The sequence below is a fragment of the Canis aureus genome, chromosome 33 (genome assembly GCF_053574225.1).
Source record: "Canis aureus isolate CA01 chromosome 33, VMU_Caureus_v.1.0, whole genome shotgun sequence".
NCBI classification, from domain to species: domain Eukaryota; kingdom Metazoa; phylum Chordata; class Mammalia; order Carnivora; family Canidae; genus Canis; species Canis aureus.
Genome location: NC_135643.1, coordinates 18,094,109 through 18,112,034, shown reverse-complemented (window position 1 = coordinate 18,112,034; position 17,926 = coordinate 18,094,109). Strand labels below are relative to the sequence as shown.

Genomic DNA, 17,926 nt, shown 5'->3' with positions numbered 1-17,926 from the left:
AGATTCTCTTTTTTTAAAAGAACTCTTCTAAACCAATAAGAGAAATACAGCCTCTGAAAAAAAATAAGTATATAAATAGAGCAATGATAAAGAATAAGATGTTAATAATGAATAATTCCTTCAGATTCAAGTTCACTAGTAATTAGAAGTAAAAATTTAAATATCATTTTTTCATTTTAGAAAAGATTTAAAAGTCATAAATCTCTTATAGCAGGCAAGAGTTTGAAAAGACACGTAATATATATTTGAAATACAAAGCATCTACTGGGAAATGTTCATCAAAGGGTAATCAGACTTTTTTCAGATTGGGGTGGTGGGTAGAGATGGTCACTTCTTTTTGCTATGAAGGAAGTGAAAAGAGAAATCATATACTGAGGATTGGAACAACCTTCAACTATTTGCTCAAGAGCTCTTACAATGTTAAGTATAAAGTGATTTTTTCCAGAGACCTTAATATGAATAAGACTGGAAGGATGCAATAAGCCCTGATTTCTTTGGAAGTGCAGAGGACAGGAATAGAGGAGTAAAATATTACTGAAAGATGGTGCAAACAAAACAGCTTGCTTGCCCCACCCTGCCCTTTATAGTTTATGGTTTTTATTTATTTTAAAAAATATTTTATTTATTTATTCATGAGAGACACAGAGAGGCAGAGATATAGGCAGAGAGAGAGGCAGGCTCCTTGCAGGGAGCTCGATGTGAGACTGGATCCCAGGAACCCGGGATCACGACCTAAGCCAAAGGCAGACACTCAATCACTGAGCCACTCAGGTGTCTCTGTTTATATTTTTTAAAGAGCTCTAGATAAAAGTCAATATAATGTGGAAAATCACATCTGGTTCTTTGGGAGTTTGTTTATTTGTTTTGTTTGTTTGTTAGGGAGGGAGAGGGATAAAGGGACAGGGAGAGTGAGAATCTGAAGTCTTAAGTGGGACTGGATCTCAGGATCTGGAGATCAAAAACTGAGCCAAAATCAAGAGTCAGACACTTAACCGACTGAGCCACCCAGCCATCCCAAGTTATTTTGTTTTAATCAAGACTTTCCCAACTGTAATTTAGAATAAATAACTTAAAAACAAAGTTAAAAAAATATAACCATATATTTCCTATTAGAATCCTTCAGATATAATCAAAGTATAAAAATTAGTTTTTGAAGTTTCTGTCTTTTCTTTCAGGATCATCCGCTATGTTGTACTGAAAAGGAGAGTAATTATGGGGCTTAAATCTGGTGGTACAGACAATGGGGAAAATCAGGAAAGCTAGAAAGGATATCTATCATTTAAAATATGGGGCACCCAGGTGGCTCAGTTGGTTAAGCATCTGCCTTCAGCCCAGGTCAGGTCCCAGGGTCCTGGGATTGAACCCCAAGTTGGGCTCTCTGCACAGTGAGGAGTCTGCTTCTCCCTCTCCCTCTGCCCCTTCACCCTGTTCATGCCCTATCTGTCTCTCAAATAAATAAGATCTTTAAAAATAATAATAATTATAAAATGCCCCCACACACATATAAAAGCTATGGATATATATATATATATATATTTCCATATGGAATAGTACTATATCCCACCAATAATTATTAGCTTAAACTTTCAGAACTTATACAACAATGCAAAGGAGTCTAATATAATACAAAATACAGAGATATGACAACTTAGGCTTTAGATATAATATACAGAATAAAATAGAGCAATTACAAGCAGACTGGAAGAGCCACAGTGATAAAATACTGGCCTTACAATTGCACATTTCTTTTTTTCTTTTTAATCAAAATCTTAACTAGACACTTTAAAAGCTGATGTTTGACAAGTTACACTGCTTCTTTGTACCACATTCACCCAAATCTATAAAATGAAATAGATAAAGGAGAATAAGGTTCAACTCCCACGATGAATTTATTCTTCTGCTCTCATGTTCTATGAATTCCATGCCATGTATAGCTATAATAAAACTGACTGGAAAACTATGAATTCTATGCTACACATATCTATAGAAAAATCTGCTAATAATAATAAAATAAGACACTAATATACTGGCAAAATCTTTTACACCTCACTCCAACCACAAACTTGTTCAATATCTTTAATGGGGTGCGGATATTTTTTGCTTCTATTGGCTTGTTTTGCCACAATCTTTATTTTTTTTTAAAGATTTTTATGTATTTGCTTGAGAGCAAGCAAGCATGAGAGAATGGGGGGGAGGGGCAAAGGGAGAAGCCGACTCCCTGCAGGGCAGGGAGCCAGATGCAGGACTCAATCCCAGGACCCTGGGATCATGACCTGAGCTGAAGGCAGATGCTTAACCAACTGAGCCACCCAGGCACCCTTGTTTTGCCATAATCTTTTAATACTGAGGCAAGCTTGGGTTTCTCTCATTACTGGCTGATGGGAACTAAGTACATTTTGGTGTCCATGACCAAAAAAACAAAAAACAAACACATACACAGCCCTACCCTTTCAGTTTTACAATACTGTGATTATCTGATATACCAGTGAGACATATAATTTATAACCATAATCCTTGAATTATCTTCTCCCATACCTATTTGACTATAGGATAGGTATGTGGGCAACATATATCTGAAGAGAAGTTCCAGATTGAATTATGGTTCATTTCAAACAATTAAAAGTCTTTCAAATGTTCCAATGAAAATATCAAACTTATTTTCATTCCTACGATAGATACAATCCAAGGTTAAACAAACAAGAGAGTGGGGAGAGGTTTATAAGATTTCAAACTGCTAGTTGAATATACTAAGAAGTAAAAATCAAAATAAGAAAAGTTGTAAATTGCTCTGTTGTGCATAAAGCTTTACATTTATTTCTGATATACAAAACATTTCATGCACAAAGAAGTATTCCGTGTATGGTAGGGAAATAAAACGTAAGGACAAAATAAATTTTATTTTTGTTGAGTATCAAAAGTAAAAGAAACTGCTGTCATTTCTCAACTACTTTTTTAAACATTGACATCCTTTTCTTTCAACATTTCTATTTTGAGGAGCTAATTCTTCTGACTTAAATGGAATACTGCCCTCCGGTTTTGAAAATTTTTAAGCCATGATTTTCTATTATTTCCTTAAATCTCTATCTCTATAACAGAAGATAAAATTAGGAAGTATACCTTCATCAGTCACATTGGGAGCCATTCCACTCTACAATTTTCTAGGATACATGAAGATGGACCCAGACTCTCCAAATATTCTCTCTGGGCCTTTTGAAAAGCGTAACACTCTTCAGTTTGCTGGGGCATCATTTAATTTATCAGAGGAGTCCATGTGAGAGCAGCAACTAGCTGACTTTGTCAATAGATTTCATCAAATTAAACAATTTTGAGCTGTATATCCTGAATTCGTATGTGCTAACCAATAAAATTTTGAACTTTATTATTCATATATAACTTTATGGGTTCAACAGCTATCTGCCTGCAGGGATAAACACCTATACGCACGCTACTGTGATTGGTGGTAGTCAGAGAAACAAAATAACTTTTTAAAGTATTGCTATTCTTTCAAAAGCCTTTACCATTTATTTAAGGGGCTTTCCTTCAATGCAATTAATCAAAGTTCTGAAATGTATGAAGATAAAAATTCTATAAAGAAAAGTGGGTTTCAAATAAATACAATAAAGCATTTCTTTAGTTCAAGTTCTTCTGTTATCTATTGAATGCTGGATCTTGGAGGAACATCAAAGAATGAATTTTAAAACCTGGCTACAGTAGCTTACAATTTCACATGGAAAAAAGAAGCAAAAATATTATATAAGACTTTGGGAAGTGCTGTGACAGAGGTCGATGCAGGAGGCCAAACCAGAGAACCTGACAGTGGACCAGCAGGGTGCCTAGAAGGGATGCCTTCACTGAGGCTAAAAGGCAAAGATCAGGAAAGTTTTCAGAATAGAAGCAACATAAATAACTACAGAAAGGAGTAAAACTGCACAGATTGTTTTGAGAAATACAGGATGTTCAATATTTCTGGAGCGTGAAACAGAGGGAAGGGGAATATTCTCATGAGTAAGCAAGAGAGGTGTAGAAAACAACCCAGAAGGAAGAGCAGAAGAGCAACACAGAACAAAAGTAGCAGCTCGATCAAGAAGATACTCACTGTGCCAAAAAGACTGACCTTTATCTATGAGCAACAGAGAGCCAGGGATGAGAGAGTTTTAGCAGGAAAGCAAAGAGAGTTCACGAGGGTGGGAGACTGACCCACCTAAGGGTAATATAGTAGATGGATTGGTAGTATAGGAGGTTAATATTAGAATTTCAAGCTAAATTCATTCATCTTACTTCAACAGACAGTTAACACATGATACAAAAAGTCTTACGTTCTTTCTTTATAATATGCCTTTATATAAAATGTTGTTTACAAATGTGATAAATAACCACTATCAGGATTGACTTGAAAGCCAAAGATAATATTGAGTAATACTGAGACGTAATCTCAAGTCTTAAAATGCTCAACCAGCCTTCAACCAAAATACATTCCATGTTAGACACTGTCAACCAATCTCCCAATTTTCCCTTTGTTTTCTTGGTTAAAGGGATCAACTTTCTTTAGTTTCTTTTTATTGTACTAATTTTATTTGGTCTGCTTTCTGCCCCAAGTTTCCACAGGGTACTTCAGAAAAAAGATACCAAAAGGAATAAAAATAAAACCAGTAAAAAAAAAAAAAGTGTAAGAAAGTACTATCATGTGTTTATGCAACACATAAAGTGAATAAAAGATATTGAATAAAGAACTGAAATTATAATCTTGATAAGATATTACCCAAAGGCAGTAGCAAAGAAAATTTAACTGAGAAATATCCAGTCTAGATCAATCATGGCTGCATTTTCAGAATAAACATATTGTTGTCCAAAATCTAAATCAAACCCATTAAGAAACTGGGAGGTAGAACTTAAAAAAGGACAAAACAAAGCTTGATTCAGAGGCTAAAATAAGCATTATATGAACATCAAAATATAGTCTAAATTTACGTGAGATTACCCTCAAAGTATTTCTGAATTAACAGAACTAATTTTGAAACATCTTGCATTATTTGGAAATTATACAGGATTCAATAAAAGTGATATTCTAGAATGACTGGCCTCATCTTAATATAATTACTCTACATTTAGACCTACTCCACCTGCCATTTTGGATGTGGTTTATTCTATCTTAAAATGAGCTGGTTCCTGAATATTAGCCCTAACACAAAATCTGTGCCAGAGTATCAGCTCTTCCTTGTATCTCTTTAGGCCTACAGTTCAAGCTCTGCAAGACAATTTAGTATTATCTTTGTTTTTAACTTAAATCTGTAATACAGAAACCCTTCGGAGCTATAATCAGCACCTATAACTCAACGTAAAAATTTTAAGTATCATGCTAATGCTTATGGTCCTGTAATTTAAAAAACAGCAACAGGGAAGCTTTCACTGTCAGTAGATAAGCTTCACCTACTTACTGCCATACTTCCAGCAAAGCAACATATTTACCTTCCGTGCCATGTGCAGTGGACAGAAACCACCTTAGTTTATAAATTGCGTGGGTGTTCAAAATCAGAAAATAATAGAAAACTATTTCTGTCCCCTTCAGCACCACTGTTTTTTTTTTTTTTTTAGCACCACTGCTTTTAACATTAATCTGAAATATACCTAACAATAGCAAATAAATTAACATCCCACAGCACTGTGAACCCACAGAGAAAGGTGTCCAAGTGCTGAAGGTGACGAAACGAAAACAAACTACGGACCATGAAGCAGGACATGTTAATTCACTGACATTAGTAGGGAATTGCTTTCTGTACAGAACCAACTAGCAAGTTGCTTGAACAGATAAATTCTCCTCAACGCTGATGTGCATCTTGGATTCAAGAGACTGTTCTGGCTTCTCATCACTCTGTTCTCTCCGTTCCCAAAGCTGGTCCTTGATCCACTTTCATGCACTGTCAAAACGACGTGGGCTTGCTTTGAACAAGACCCCGTGCTGTGCACATTCCCAGCTTACGCACTGACAAGGCTACTGCATCGTCACACGTACATCTGAATTTTTCCCTTATTCCATTTCTGGACCACTGACTGCTATAAACTCACAAATACAGTCCTGTCTTAATGCTGATACGAAAGCAAACAGAATTTACCAATCAGAAGACTTCAAGTTTGACAGAACCAAGAAACAGAAACTTGCTGAGAGGACACATGAGATCAGTGGGGGAGCACCTTTTCCACCCTGCACGTATTTCAGCATGATCTGGACGGGCACAACATCCTTCAGGGCAGTCCACAAAATCGCAGTGCCACCCAGAACAGTCTGAAGCAGCAGGCAGCCCCTCCTGGTTAGCTGTAACGTGCCGCACAGCCCTTTGCTCACTGCCGCACGCAGAGCAGCCAACAGGGAGAGGAGTTGACGAGGAAGAGCAAGAGCCAGGAGACCGAGCTGGCTGCTTACTTACCTTCTCACTACGGCATGCGTGCTCCGCTCCTCTAACTTTTTGTTTCCTCTCTTGTCATAGCTCAGCGGCGAATGGTTATGATTCAGCAGAAGTGTGAACCTGACAGTGAAGAAGGATTTTTTAAGAATAAATGTTGGAAACGAACGTTCTCCCCACTGCACACTGTAGTCCGCCTTCCCTTGCCCTCTGCGTGCGTGTCTCTCTCCCGCTTTCTCTCTCTGCGAGGCAGCTACGTAGTGGTCTATAAATATTGACCTGACACTTGCTCAGTGCTTTACTTGCTCATGGCATAGGTCTGTGTTACTGAACACCCTGGTAAGACTCCGGCGAAGTTCTCAGCTGCTCAGACAAAGCTGTGGATTGGCTCGCTACCCAGCAACCCTGTGCCTGCCTGGAAATACCATTTTGCTGCCAGCTTTACAGATGCTATGGGCCTTTCCTGAGGCCCAAATCAGGCACAGAAGGGCAATTATGAGGTTTGTCTGAAGAAACCGTTTTTTTTCTCAAGCAGGTGAAGAAAAGGGGGAGGGGGTGGCTGGGTGAAGTGAAAGACAAGACAGGAAACATTTGGCTTTGTTTTGGCCAAACAACATCACTTCAAGCCCTTCATATAAGCTATACCTAAATGTCATTCAATCAAGCTTTATAAAACCGAATTACTACATCTTATGAATGACCAAACACAGAGGCAAGCATTTTTATAATTGTTTTAAATATTGCTTCTCACGGAATGAGGCTGTAGTAACTGGGTAATTGGTTACAAAGAAATGTTTCAACACAGGTACCTTCATTTCCAGAATGTCAGAAATGCACTGAAAAGTGTATTAATCAAATCAAATTATATATTTGGTGAAAGAGGCTAAAATATAATCTGAAAATTATATGACTCAACATATTAACTACTTCTAAATTTTCAATCATAACCAATTGAATTATTTTACTCTATTTTTTTAGATTAAGGATAAAATCTAAGCCATGATGCTATATAGCCTGCAGGTGATATGAACAAGGTCAGCATTATCTACATATAGCACACATAATTCCACAGTAGGAATGATTAGAAAATAAATCAAGTCCGTATTTTCTATTCTTCTTGCTAGAATAATTGTATGTTTGTCTTACTGAAAGTTTGTTTCTTGATAGTAAATCAAGAGTAAAGAAAACCTTAGAAATAATCTGGTCACTTACTCATTTTACAGATAAGAAAACCGACACCCTCCCCTCCCCCCCTGCTAACTTAACTTATCCATGGTCACATGGCAAGTTTCCAGTAGAGTCAAACCTAGAGTCTTTGCCTTATTGCTCACAATCTGCTCTCCTTCTACTACAAGAGTGATTATTAAACTCATTTTTACATTCAAAATCCTATCTTCATGTAAAATTTTACTGAAAGCCTTATCAGTAAGGGCAAACGTTACAGCCAGAAAAATAGCATAAAACAAAAGTAGCCCTTTACAGTTTGACTCCCAAAAAAAAGTTATGCACAAGAATTAACTTTCTAACAATTTTTTGAAAGATTTTATTCATTTATTCATGAGAGACACAGGAAGGTAGAGACATAGGCAGAGGGAAAAACAGGCTCCCTCTGGGGAGCCTGATGTAGGATTCAGTCACAGGACCCCAGGATCACACCAGGAGCCAAAGGCAGACGATCAACCACTGAGCCACCCAGGCATCCCATAAATCTCTAGCAATTGAAATCCACTTTGTTTCATTCAATAATTAATATTTGCCCAATAAGTTAACTTATTCCCAGGAGAGGTATTCAGCTAACTGCTGAGGAGGCAAAGATAAAGCATAGTTCCTACTCTCAGAGACCTTACAGTCCAATAGCAGAGAAAAACAAGCTAATGACCAAACTGTTTGTGGGATGACGAAGACTAGTAGAGAGAGGTAAGGAGTACTGGAGCATAGGCATCGCATCCAATATGAAGTAGGGGTTCCATGGGGAATTCCTCAATCAAGACTTCTGCATATTATAGCAAGGGTTTGAGGCAGTGAGTCAAAGACTGGAAAGAATAACACAGTAAAGTCCAAGAGGCAGAAAAAGGCATGATACAGAACTTCAAGGAGTTTTCTTGCTGGAGCATACAATGTGCAGCAGGAAATGGTTACTTTTTTTTTTTTTTAAAGGACTAGAAGGATAAAAGTGATGAAAGGTTTTATATACCAGGTTTAAAAAACATGGGTTTTATACATCATGCTAGCAGTCTTCAACTATTTTTTGCTTACAGACACTTAAGAGGCTTTTAAATTATGGAACCACTCACACATTAGCAAGTTAACATGGATAATTTTTCATTTGTGGTAAACTAGGTATGTGTAGAGAATTTAATTTCTACCCTATTGAAATACAGACATTTTAAAGTGAAACTTATAAGAATATTCAATGGAATCTAAGTCTATAGTAATTTAATAAAACTATTATTTTTAAAGATTTTATTTATTCATGAGAGACACAGAGAGAGAGAGACAGAGACATAGGCAGAGGGAGAAGCGGTGGGGAGCCTCATGGGGAACTTGATCCCAGGATCCCGGGATCACACCCTGAGCTGAAGGCAGATGCTCAACCACTGAGCCACCCAGGGGTCCCAACTATTATCTGTTTAAGTAATAAATTAAGAAACTTATTTTTTTTGAGATTGAGAGTATAGAGGGGCAGAGGGAAAGAGAATCTCAAGTTGACTCCCACAGAGTGCAGAGCACAACCTGGGGCTCAGTCTCATAACCCTGAGATCATGACCTAAGCTCAAATTAAGAGTCAGATGCTTAACTGACTGAGCCACCCAGGTCCCCAATAAACTCTCTAACAGCTGAAAATTCTACATTACTCTTTTATTTTCTTGACCTTTATTGCAATCTCACGTCCTCATATAATTTCTATGTAAAATATTTTATAATTCTTTATCATATTTCTCCGCAACAAAAATTTAAGGCATTAGTTGAAATTTTTAAATTGTTAAGTCTTCTATGACCCCGGGGCAACGTCCCATAGTAAGATTTGGGATAGATAAAAGTGTGCCTTTCTTTCGTAAAGTGAGAGGAAGATTGTTATGAATAAACCATTGCTCTTAGCCAGATTAATATTAATAAAGAGTTTATGTAGAAGTTGAAAATCTGGACAACGACTCCATTAAAAGCATCCATTCAAATACTAAGTGAAAGAAACCAGTCTGAAAAAGCAATATACTGTGTGATTCCAATTATATGACAGCTGGACAAGGCAAAAACTATATAGATAATTAAAAGATCAGTGGTAAAAAAAAAAAACTAATTAAATAAAATAAAAAAATAAAAGATCAGTGGTCACCAGAAGTTTGGGGTGGGGTGGGAGATGAGTAGATGAAGCATAGGTGATTTCAAAGCACTACTCTGTATGATATGTAACAGTAGATGCCATGCATCTATTGTTATGGATTTGGCAAAACCCATAAAACTGTACAACACAAAGACAAAGCCCTAATAAAAACTAAGGACCAGGCAAATCTCTTCCCTTGTCTTCCTGAAAGCATGTGTTCTCGAGAAAGTATTATTATTATTTATTGAGCAATTACCATCTATTAGGGGCTTTAAAAATATTAACTTTAACACTAAAAACAACAGAAAAAGATGGGTATGCTTTCACCTTTTTTTAAGAAAAAGAAAATGGGGCTTTCAGGAGGATTGTCTGAAGTCATCTAACTAACAGATCTGGGATTCAGCTCAAATCTGACTGGACTACAGTAGCACACACTGGCTTCCTATCCATCACTAAATAAGACTGGGTAGAGGCTGCCCAAGTCAGGCAAGGGAGTAGCCTAAGCAGTGCCTTCAGAAAGTCAGAAAGGAATGAAATAATCTATGCTGTACTTCTCCCCAGGAACTGCTAGAATATTGAGTATTAAAGGGTAGCAAAAAGAGGAAATTAATAAAGTGATCTGTGAAATCAGTGAACAAAATTAAAATAATTGTTATGTGTTATTAAGAAGAACTTAAAGGGTTTTATCTTTAATTTCACTGAAGGGTAAGGAACACATGAAGAATCAAATGTACAAAGAGTCAATATTGACAAAGTGTCCGTTCTTCCCAACTTTATCTAAGGATTCAGTGCAATTCCAGTCAGGACGTTATTTTGTGGATATGGACAATCTGATACTAAAGTTTATACAGAGAGGCAAAAAAACCCAGAATAGTCAACACTGACATTGAAGGAGAACAAAGTAGGAGGGCTGACACTACCTGATATCAAGACTTACTAGAAAACTACAACAATCAAGACAATGTGATGTTGGAGAAAGAACAAACAGATCATTGGAAGAAAATAGCAACCCAGAAACAGACTCACAGAAATATAATCTACTCATCTTTGACAGGAGGACAAAGGCAATATACATAATACAGCAAAGATAGTCTTTTCAGCAAATGGTGCTAGAACAATTGCACATCCATACGCAAAAAAAGAATCAAAACAAAGACCCAAAGACCGTATACTCATCACAAAAGTTAACTCAGACCTAAATGTAGATACAAATTATAAAACCCATGAAAAGTAACATAGGAGAAAATCTAGATTACCTTGGGTATGGCAGTAACTTACAGATATAACACCAAAGGTATAATCCATGAAAAAAACACTTGACAAACTAGACTCTGTTAAAACTAAAAACTCTGCAGAAGACAATTTCAAGAGAATGAGAAGATAAGCCATTGGCTAGGAGAAAATATTTGTAAAAGACACATCTAATAAAGGACTGTTAATCAAAATTTACAAGAACTCCTACAATTCACCAGTAAGAAAATAAACCTAATTTTAAAATGGGCCAAAGAAAAAAAAATAAATAAAAAATAAATAAATAAAAAATAAATAAAAATAAAATGGGCCAAAGACCTAAATAGATATCTCACTGAAGAAGATACATAGATTGCAAACAAGCATATGAAAAAGGTGCTCCACATCATATGTCAACAGGAAAATGCAAATTAAAACAGTGAGATGTCGCTATACATCTATTAGAATGCCCAAAATCTGGAACACTGACAACACCAAATGTTAATAAGGATGTAAAACAAAAGAAACTTTCATCCACTGCTGGTGAGAATGTAAAATGGTACAGTTACTTTGGAAGAGGGTTTTGTGGTTTCTTATGAAGCTAAACATATTCTTACCATAAGACCTAGCAAGCCTACTCCTTGGTATTTATCCATAGGAGTTGAAAAACGTATGTAAGCACAAAAATCTTCACAGGATGTTTTTGGAGCTTTATTCATAATTGCCAAAACTTGGAAAAAAACAAGTTGAGTAGATAGAAACTGTAGTACATCCAGATAAGGGAACATGATTGATTCAGTGCTAAAAAGAAATGAGCTACTAACCTTAAATGCACATAACTAAGTGAAAGAAGCTAATCTGAAAAGGCTACATGCTATATATTTCTACCTATATGACATTCTGGAAAGGGCCAAAATATGGAGATAGTAAAAAAGATCTGTATGTGTTGGGGCAGGAGGTGTGGTGGAGGGATGAAAAAGTGGAGCACAAAGAATTTTTCAGGCAGAAAAAATACTCTATGTTTTTATAATGGTGGATACATGTAATTATACACATGTTCAAGCCACCAGAATGTCTTAACACCAAGACTGATCTATAAACTATGGACTCTGGTAATTACAATATATCAATGTAAGCTCATTAACTATAACAAGGGACCATTGATAGTGGACAAGGTTATACATGCATGGAGGTAGAGGATATATGGAATATCTCTGTTCTTTCCATTTTGCTTTAAACCTTACACCACTCTAAAAAAAAGTCAAGCCTTAAACGAGTCAAGGGTGGCTCCTCCCTTGGGTAGATGGATCTTTGCTAAGAGATTATAGAAAGAAAGAACAACTGGAAAAGGAAGCTGGGAAGTAAAGATTCATTTAGTCTTTGAACATGATGAACTGTGGTACAGCCAAGTGAACATGGTCAGTAAGCACTTAATATACTAATCTATAATACAGGAGAGATGAAAACAGTATCAATTCAATAGCCTTCTAGTCTTGTTTTCCTGCTTTAAACTTTTACCATTAGCCTGTTCTCAACACAGAAGCCAAAGCAGTCATTTAAAAATATCAGATAATAGGGGTGAGTGGGTGGTTCAATTGGTTGGATGTCCGGCTCTTAATCTCAGCTCCTGTCTTGATCTTAGGGTCATGAGTTGAAGCCCTGCACTGGGCTCTACGCTGGCTGTGGAGCCTACAGATAATATTTATCTTCTACTCAAAAGAGAGTAAAAGCCCAAGTTCTTTTTTTACTTTTTTTAAGAATTTATTTATTTATTTGAGAGAGAGAGAGAGAGAACATGTGTGCACACAAGAGCCAGAGAGATAGGGAGAAACAGACTCCCTGCTGAGCAGGGAGCCCAATGTGGGGCTTGATTCCAGGACCCTGAGTTCATGATCTGAGCCAAAGACAGACACTTAACAGACTGAGCCACCCAGAGGTCCCTGAAGCCCAAGTTCTTACAATGATTCATAAAACCCGATCTGATCTGCTCTTCATTCTCTCTCTGACATCAACTACAGTCTCCTTCATTTTCACGGCTGTACCCACTTGATCTCCTTAAATGTGCTTGACAAGTTTGCCCCTGGTATCCTCCTATTTGCTGTTCCCACTCTAGTATGTTCTTCTTGCAGACAGCTTCATGGCTAACTGGTTCACCTCCTTCAAGCTGCTGTTCAAATGGCAACTTCTCAGTGAAGCCGACCATCCTCATACTATTTAAAATTGCAAACTTCCTTCTTTATTTTTTATTATTGCTTATCTCTTCCATTAGAATTGAGGTTCAATCAGTGACAACCCAGATTTCATGTGCATAAAATGAGTCTCATACATAATAAATCCACAATAAATGTACTGTATAAATAACCGAAACACAGTCTGTGAGCCATATATCAACATACATTGTTCCTGAAGTAAAAAAAATAGTAAGAACCCCAAACCAACATTTAAAAGGTGGGTCAAGGGGAAGGCCTGGGTTGAGTGCCTTCAGCTCAAGGCATGATCCCCAGGTCCAAGGATGAAGTCCTGCACTGAGCTCCCCACAGGGAGCCTGCTTCTCCCTCTGCCTATATCTCTGCCTCTCTCTCTGGGTCTTTCATGAATAAATACAATCTTTAAAAAAATAAAAAATAAAAATAAATAAAAGGTGGGTCAAGGAAGAGAAACCCATGAAGTTTGTAAAACAATGATGAATATAAACAAACAATGAGTAAATGAGAATAAGGGTGAGTGAGGATGTAGTAGTAGGAAGGAGGGGTTGACAATGTCAAATGCCATGGAAGATCAAATATGAAAGGGACTGAAAAGAGCCCGTTATATACATCATTTAGAAAGCACTTGGATACTAAAGATCTCTGAACAATACATTTTAAAAGGGTGAATTTTATGGTATATGAATTATACTTCGGCAAAACAGGCATTAGAAAGAAAATAGAGAGCACTGGTGGCTGAGCTGTTTCCACTGGAGGTGGGAGGCCAGCAAGTGAATTGAGACATGGAATAGAAGCTCTCTTTCAAAACTCTGACCATGAAGAAAAGGTAAAGAAACAAGAGGGTAATGACTGAACATAAACAAATGATGATTCATTACAGTGTAAAAGTTGAGTGTTCTGAAGTCAAGCTGACTTGAGTTTTTATCTTTCTCAAGTTACGCTGTAAGTTATATACAACCTTAGTTTCCTCATCAATAAAATGAGTTTAAAATTAGTACTTGTGGGACTTTGTGCTGGGTGTGGAGCCTACTTAAAAAATTAAAAAATAAATAAAAATAAAGTAAGATTAGTACCTGTTCTATTGGATATAAATAACTTCATTCTCTTTGTGTGACTGAATATTTCACTGTAGAGACACACCACATTTTATTTACCCATTCATCAGTCGGTGAACATTTGCATTGTTTCCACTTATGAGTTATTATGAATAATACTATGAACTTTCATGCATACACTTTTGCATGAACATGTGTTTTCATTACTCTCAGATGAATATCTAGAAGTGAGATTGCTAAGTAATATTGTAATTTCATGTCTAACATTTTAAAGAACTGTCAAACTATTTTCCAAAGTGGCTGTATCATTTTTTATCCCCACCAGCAATGTATGAGGTTCCAATTATTCTGCATCCTTATGAACACCTGTAATTATCTGCCTTTTTTATTATATTAATACTTGTAAATATAAAGCAGAATCTCATTGTGGTTTTAATTTGTATTTCCCTAAAGACTACTAATGCTGAGCATCTTTTCATGTGCTTATTGGCCTTTTGGCTATTTACTCTTCACTTCCAGTAAGTATAATTTCAGAAAACACTAGGACCAAGTAAAGCTTAAAACGTATTTTCAAGAGCGCAGCAAAGCTGGATCTGGCATAGGCATAACAACTCACTTGTTAGAGAAGTAAATGTATAAGCTAATAAACAAATGAAGGATTAGTAATTAGAAATACTTGATTGGTATATCCTTTCAGTTTTCAAACTAACTTAATTTAAATTCCTATCCAGTCCAATAGAATTTTTAGTATACAAAAAAGAAACTTTTTTACAAATGCAATTACAAAGAAGATGTGCTAATCCTCTGTTATTATGACAAATACCTACATTAATATCTTTAGTTTAGCAATAATAAAGTACTCCAACAGATCAATATTAGGAAACTGGGCTTATAATCCAATAATATTAATGCTTTAATTTAATGCTTCTTTGAAGACAAAGGTGAAAAAAGTAAAAAAAAAAAAAAAAATGATTAAGTAGCCAATGACTTAAAAGTTTGCACTGAGAGGATGCCTGGGTGACTCAGTGGCTGAAAATCTGTCTTCGGCTCAGGGCATGATCCTGGGGTCCTGGGATCGAGTCCTGCATTGGGCTCTCTGTGAGAAGCCTGCATCTTCCTCTGCCTGTGTCTCTGCCTCTCTCTCTCTCTGTGTCTCTCATGAATAAATAAATAAATTTAAAAAATAGTTGTGTTGATAAACATAATCAGATATGAATACTACAAATTTATCCAACATCATAAAGAATGAGATACTCAAGGACAAATGGCTATAAGGAAAATATTAGTAATCCCAGTTCCTAGACATTTTTCAAAAAGACCTGAGGGAATATGGGTCTTTCAATGTAAATGACTGAGAAGAAAGGTGAATGACTCTACAATGTGCCTAGTTAGTAGCTAATAGTGGACTGTTTCCTCCTTTACAGGCTTACTATGAGTCCTATCACATACAAAGTCACTTACCTTGAACGCTAAGATTCTTTGTTTCCAAGTAATAAATACTTTAGGCCCCCTCAACCCAACAGGAAAGTCATATACAAATCTACTAACTTTTACTGCTGCCAATTTAAGTATTTATCCATTATTAGTTTTGAGAAGTATTGACGCACAATTAATAAATAGTTCATTTGTTCAACTAGAACAATGTTGTATATAAACTGAAAAGAATACTGAACAAAAAACCATAGCGGAGAAAGCATGTCCTCTTTAGCTTTCATCTGATATTATACCAACTAACACCAAAATAAACTAAAACATTTTATTTTATTTTATTTTATTTTTATTTATGATAGTCACACACAAAGAGAGAAAGAGAGAGAGAGAGGCAGAGACACAAGCAGAGGGAGAAGCAGGCTCCATGCACCGAGAGCCCGACGTGGGATCTGATCCCGGGTCTCCAGGATCGTGCCCTGGGCCAAAGGCAGGCGCCAAACCGCTGCGCCACCCAGGGATCCCTAAAACATTTTATCATTTATAAAAAGAAATCATTTTGAGACCCACAGTGCTTAGAACACATATAACTAGGATTAATAATAAAATTCAATTATATTTAATAAAATAAGGTAATAATAAAAAGTTGAAAAGCATCAGAGAGATCAACCTATTTTTATGCCAGCATTGTTGTTAACTGGACATATATCAAAACCATACTAATGCTGTTTCATGCTTCTTAATAATTGCTGAGTTCATAGATATGTATGAGTATTTGTTTTTCTCTTCAAACTACATATATAGTCTTATAAGGACAATCTCAGAAGTGTTTTTTAACATAATATTTGTAATATAATTTCAATCATTCTACTTTTAAATAGTGTAAAGTTCTTAAAATCATATCTTTAACATATTTTTCTTGAAGAATTAATACACACTAATTCAAATTTTTCTATCACTCCAAAACAGAAACTAAATTAAGCCTATGTGTCAGTAACAATCTTCATGATGATGAGAATTTTTAATTGTATTAATCTCTAAATTGTTCTATTATCCAAATGACAGATTATCCCACATTTGAACAATTATTTTTCACCATAAAGATGTAGATGATCTCTTCATTCATACAAATACCATAATCATCAATGCGATATTAATGTAATGGAACACTTCTTACTGGAAAAAAATTACAATATATTTTGTTGGACAGTGGAAATGGAATCTCAGGAAAGTACTAAGTGTCCTCTCCAGGGAAGGAGGGGTCATTAAGGTGGTCCTGAAATCACCCACACCAGAGGGATCTCAGTCAGCTGAGTCAAGAACGATGGGTGTCCCCTAAAATAAGCTAATGCCATATATCCCATAGGACAGAAAGGGAAAAATACCAGCCAGGAAGGAGTCAGAAAAAGCCAAGTCAATGGGAGAGGAAACTACTTCTCTAGCACTATTAAGTTGACTTTCTTTGCTATTCATTAATCGTATAGCAGTAGCTCATAAAGATATCACTAAATGATTAAATTTAACAGGAACTGAAAATAGGCATGCACATTAAGTCTGATCATCCATAAAGGAAAAGAAAAACAACACTGGTTTATTTTATTGCTCTATGATGAATCTGCTTTCATATGAAGGATATAAATTTTGAAACTAAGGAATATAACTACTCATTTTAAGACCATATTTTTTTCTAACCAAAATATATTTCACACACAAAAAAAAGAGTAAGAGAATGTAGAAAGAAAACAATAAAGCAAACTAATTAAACAAGAGATGAATGAGATATCCACTACTCTAGTTTGAGTCACATATAAAACGTGGCTGCTTCTATTGGCTGTACTGCCTGACAGGACCTGAAATTTCCTTGAAATGTGGTATCAAAAATAACTAAGGAGTAAAGCAGGGGGAAAGAAAGACTAAAAATGAAAAAAAAAATCTTACATTTAACTTCTGAATTTTGGTCAATCTGCATATTGTCATATACATTTCTAAGAGAGAATTAAATCATACTTTGAGATGGACTAAAGCAATCTTTCTAGTTTTCGTCAGCATTAGTTTCATTAGACTATTTTGGAGTCAGTAAAAACTACAAAAGAGTACACTTTGAGGTGATTTTTCCCCTTCCTCTGATTTGCTTCATTCCAAGTATTTCACCTATGCTGACTAAGACTAGAGCTGGAACCATGCTAAGGATAAGTGGGTGGTAAAAGTAGGAAATATAAGAATTAAGAATATCTTTATACTTTTTTCATCATCCAATAAAAAGATGAAATAATGTTAACTAACAGT

The 17,926-nt window shown here is 36.0% G+C and overlaps 1 protein-coding gene across 7 annotated transcripts in view; it reads right to left on the bottom strand.

Annotated features, from left to right (window-relative positions):
- The window catches only part of BMPR1B (bone morphogenetic protein receptor type 1B), a 392,960-nt gene that overhangs the window by 152,118 nt on the left and 222,916 nt on the right, over window positions 1-17,926 (bottom strand). For 4 of the 7 annotated variants that reach the window (XM_077882922.1, XM_077882928.1, XM_077882918.1 and 1 more), the window contains exons 1-2: window positions 6,678-6,813; window positions 6,423-6,521 (exon numbers count right to left, since the gene is read on the bottom strand). The gene's annotated coding sequence lies outside the window, so the exon portion shown is untranslated. Of the gene's footprint in view, window positions 1-6,422; window positions 6,814-17,926 lie in introns of those variants that run through there. The other 3 variants (XM_077882931.1, XM_077882919.1, XM_077882917.1) reach the window with 2 other exon arrangements.